This window comes from Astyanax mexicanus, chromosome 9 (assembly GCF_023375975.1).
Source record: "Astyanax mexicanus isolate ESR-SI-001 chromosome 9, AstMex3_surface, whole genome shotgun sequence".
Taxonomy (NCBI): domain Eukaryota; kingdom Metazoa; phylum Chordata; class Actinopteri; order Characiformes; family Acestrorhamphidae; genus Astyanax; species Astyanax mexicanus.
Window position 1 is genome coordinate 20,412,560 of NC_064416.1, and position 5,467 is coordinate 20,418,026.

Consider the following 5,467-nt stretch of genomic DNA (forward strand, 5'->3'; position numbering starts at 1 on the left):
CCGAATTCAAATCAGATGTGTAAAACCATAGACTGTGTATATTTTTACAGTCTCTGTGAAACATATCTGTGGCTGTTTGGGCCTGTTACGCAAATGTAAGCCAGACCAAATTTGTTTGCCAGATTTGTTACCGATGTTGTCACTGGTCTGGGCCAGATTAGGACCATTAGGTCAGATGTGAACCATTCTGTTTTTTTTCTTTCTTTCTTATGGGTGACTTATTCCAAGATACCCTAGGTAAAGCTTAGCCCCCTGATTCAGAAATCTCTAGTGACAGCAACTGGTGACATACATGGGATGCCTTCAGAGGTCTTGCAGAGGAGTTAATACCCTAAATGTTAAGATTTGTTGTGGTGAAACAACTGGCACCTACGTAATATTGCCCAACTGTTTTAGTGCCACAGCTGATGAGCGTATGGTGGAAACCTGAGCCATTTGCTTAGTGTTTTGTACTGATGAGCTATGGTCACTAGAGGGAGCTAGAGTTCACGTTAACATTTTCATATTGTAAATAAACTGCATGTCTTTTTTTTTTTTTGTCTTTCTTAAGACACTCCTGTGCAGTAAAGTACTTGCTGGCATTGTTTTAACACAGTAAGCACACCTCAGACTAAAGCTTTTCAAGTGTCTCCTTAAAAAAAAATAATTCTTTTTTGCATCATTGATTTTTCCAGAGCCGAATCAGGTTTGGTTGAAATACAACAGTGAATGACAGGTTTAAAACAACGCATTATTTTTTAAGTTTACTTAACATAACAATGATTGGCCATGTCTGATATGCAAACAGTGACTAATTGAAGTAGATGGCTGTAGAACATTGCAGATAATGCAACCTTATGAGTTGTAACATCAGAAGCTGGACGAGTATTGAGCACTTTGAGGAGCTGTGCTGTCTTCATCAATCCCTGTGTTTTCTCCTGTATTGGTGGCTTGTTTGATTGCAGTTATCCATCAGCACTTCACTTCATTGGCATTTAGACTTTGACAGGACCTGAGTCAGCTGCTGGACTGAAAGTTCAGTTCAGCAGGACTGAACAACGAGCGAAACTTGTCTTCCCTACACAGAATTATAGAAGTATGCCATGCCTTAACCAATGGAGATTCCTAAGGAACAACTCAGCAGGTTGAAGTTTCAAAATATGTATGAATCATTTGGCACCCACCACTCAACTGTGGAATTTAGCACCGCTATTACTCTCCCAGTGAGTGGACTTTTGTCTAAATTCACTGCAAAAGATTCAGCAAATACTAATAGTGGACAGTCACAAAGACATCCCAGGATCACATCCAAGAGATCTAATGTCAGTGTTAATGAATAGGTTATTTTGCCTAGTTACTATATTGCCTTTTTTATTATTGATAGATCAATGAATTGAATTGGATTTTAAATGCAAATTCACCATAACTGAATATACTTGTGTTGAAGTCAAGATCGCTAGAGCTAAGTCAGAGTCACAATCAAAACCAGGATATGTTGAGGACAAGACAAGACTAGGACTTTTAGTGGTTGATTCTGAGTCAAGACTGTGAGACCAAGACTAGATAAAGAAAAACATAAATAAATTGTAACTAATTTTGCATTCATCATTATTCATATATCCTTTTTAACATATAACATTAAATATCAAAGAACAAAAGTCCAGTTTCTACTTTACTTCAGACAGAACCACTGGGCTGATCTCAGCAACAATATCCAAGTCCAACTCACCCTGAGACAGAGACAAGAATGAGTCTAAATAAGATCAAGATAAGTCAGAACCTCTCATATATGGTCCAGTCCAAGACCAGACTTGATTACTACAACACTAGTATGTACACTAACAGAATATAAACTAAACTGTAACTGTTCACTTTAAGTGGGTATTGCTACATGACAACGACCACAGAAGAAAATCCAGGTCTTAACCCAATAGAAAACCCAAAAACAGTAAAGGGTTCAAAACCTTTCGAGTGGTCCTACAGTTGCCCTATGCTAAATGTTGTTTCTTATTATCAGCATTAGATTTGTTTCTTAAAGTAAAAAGTAAGCAAACTTCAGGCACCGAGAATGTGTCAGAAGACTGACTACACCCAACTGGATATTAGGTAAACTTTTCTTAGGACACTGCACTGACATGCCAAAAGTCATGGGACAGTATGTATATTGATCACCTTACCTTATGGAACGACTTAGTAAAACTCACACCTGTATAAATGATTCACATTCAAAGCAGTAAGCCCCACATGCATATTTTGCAGGTCAGTGGAGTGATCTTTAGCAAACGGTAAGCTCCTTGTATTTCAACCTCATAAGACCACAAACCAAAGGTGGCCAATGTCCAGTCAGACTTACAGCAACAACAAGAGTCACTTAGACTCTATTCTCCCCTGCAGTATTGAAGGTCATGTGTGTCTGAGGCTGTCAAAGCGATGAAGATTACACTAATGATCCTCTCCATGCCTGTGAGCTTTATGTCCACTGCCTCCTTAGACCAGTGCACTGATGACATGCTGTGTGTGAGACATTTTAGGAGTGCTGTCTCTCGCTCTCTCAACAAATGACTTATGTGCCTAACGTCCTTCCTCAGGTAATACTATCGTCTGTAGCAGGCCATGACACTTTACAAAGGCTATTTTTTCACATAATTGAAACATCTGGCACTCGTCTAGAAGTAACAACCATCAAAGGCAATTATGCACTCATTAGTAAGGTGGTTAACACGTCTAATGAAGAATATCAGCATACAGTTTACTTAATCCTTGGGTACACTACATGACTTTTAAAGTCGTAGCAGCCTATATACAGGCTGGGTATCTCACTCTTCCATTCTGAGTTTTTTTAATGACTGAGTGCAAGAAATGTCCATCACAAGATCATACGATAAAAAAGAGTATTGTAGAACCAACCTAAAAAACTTATATTGGTAACGCATAATTGAATTAAGTTTTTCTAAATCGAGTTAACACAATAGATGAACACAATTCATTTAATTCAACTCATATAATTTTCTGATTGCTTTCAAATGAATTATAAGTCTGCTTAAGTGGAACTTAGGCTAAATCTAAGGAAGTCAACGTATGTTTAAATAGCTTTAAATCATCTGAGGTAAAATAACATACTGAACTGAGTTCAACTGAGTACTCTGTAATTACTCTATTTAAGTGGACATTACTCAAACAGTGGTCTCTAAATCTGAACCTTTAGTGCAGTTTCAAGTGGTGCACTAAGGGACCTATAAATTACATTAACTGTTCCCATCAAGAATATAATCCAGGCGTAAAAACTGGATACAGTGACCACTGTAGTGGTCTCTACAGCAGAGAAATGGCTTACTTGCTCTTACAATCATCAACACTGAGGTCAGGCAGCTACCCCACATTATACACTAAGGGCCCTATTTTAGCGATCTATATGAAAGCCTTCAACCACACAGCTTGATTTAGGGGTGTCAATGTGTCATTGGTATCGCAAGGAAGCAAAAAATATGCTTTGCATAGCTTGAAACGTGCAAAAGGCATGTACTAATTCTCTTAATTAATCATGAGAGTGTTTTGGGCATAACATTCTGCACATTGACATTTTAACAGCACAGCACTTCTCAGCAAAGGAAACTGACCTGCACGTGCACAATGTGAAGCAGGTAGTTTACGGGAACAGCAGAAGTTATTTTATTTTATTTATTCTGTTTAGTTTGGTTTGGTTTGTGCACTGCTGCGTCTCCTGCTGTGTAAGCATGTGCAGCACACCTGCATCGCAAAGATAGTATTGAACATCTGACGCATTGTCATGGTTCAAATCAGTCAGTGGCGCACCTGTGTTTTCCACCTTTAAGATTTCAATTGCGCTGCCCAAACATAAGGCACCCCTAAAGGTCACCATATTTCAAATGACTTGGATCACTGCAGTCAGTATAACTCAAATTCAAATCAATTTACCTACACTCAAAATATTCCAAAAGGTTAATCTGGCACAATTTTACGGGGTATGTATCACACACAACTGCTATTGTTGTTTGTGCCACCATTTTCATTTTAGACAGCAAAGTGTTTCAGACATTAACTTTCTCAAGAGGAAGCAGCACAAAGCACCTTTAAACTTCTCATAAAAAGTTTACAGACCTGGTTTTAGACTACTACCTGATTGTGTTGCGAAAATGACTGCCGAGTGAACTGACTTGCCTTTAAGGACTTTGATACTACACTACTGAGAACTTGAAGAATGGAATATTTCTGTTTTTTGTACTTAGCAAGTCACTAACTGATGCATCTCTGATTCTTGCAATCAACACATTGTTGATTAAGTTCTTGAGAATTGGAATACAGCTTGGGCAGCAGAAGATGACATCAAGCAAGAACACAAAAGAATGCATATACTGTAGAACGTCCCATGTCAACAAGCAATGGCCATCTCAAACTGATTTTATGAACATGACGATGAGTTTAATCTTCTTTAGTGCTTTTTACCAGTGACTAGAATTGAATTTAGTGGAACACCTTTGGGATTTGGCAGAACAAGACATTCACAGCATGACAGTGCTGCTAATAAGTGCTCAGACCAAAATCTCAAAGGAACATTTCCAACATTGTGCAGAGAAAGGCCCAATCTAGTTTTGTGTAGATGTACTGTTTGCCTCTGTGTGTAAGTGTTTAGTGTTTTGTATTGTCTCAGTTTTCTCTAAAATCTAAATGTTGCCAGCTGCACAGTACAAGGCTTTTCCATGGGCTCCGGTTCTGTCCCTCCCCCTCAACCCCTCGACTGCGGCTGTTTGACAGTGCACCGCTACGCATGTTTTTGACTTGGAAAAACAACAGATCACCTTGGACAGCTGCACTGCCTCTCCTGTTTCCACGGCAATGCTGCTGATTGACAGTTGGCCTGACAACTCCATTCAGCCACCACCTGCTTGCTGTCAATCAGGCCTGCCATCCTGGGGCTATTGACAGAGCTGTCAGCCTGTGTGAGATGTGTCTGTCAAAGCCCCTCCACAGTTTTGCAGGCTGGGTAACGTCTTTTTTTCATTCCACTCTCCCAATTCTCTGCTACTCTTGTCTCATTTCAACAGGACTGTGACCAGAGCCTCTGTTATTTGTTTTTTATGTCGTCTTGATAGAAATAATAATAGTATACTATTATAAAGAAGTAGTAGGAGAAAAGAATGAAAAATAATATATATGGAAATATGTAGAACCCTCCATTTTTAAGTGGTCTATTACTTTTTTATTTTTTCCAGAGCTTTATATATATATATATATATATATATATATATATATATATATATATATATTTTTTTTTTTTTTTTTTTTTTTTTTTTTTTTTTTACTGTGAGTTGAAATGAGCAGGTTCTCGGCTGGTCTATAGTCTATGGTCTATGGTCTATATTTTTGTTGTTTTTTTTTTTTATCACATATTCTGCACTGCTGTCCAAATGCCTAACTGGATTGTCTTCACATATTCTTCAACAGGTTTCTCAATGTTCTTTAGATCTGG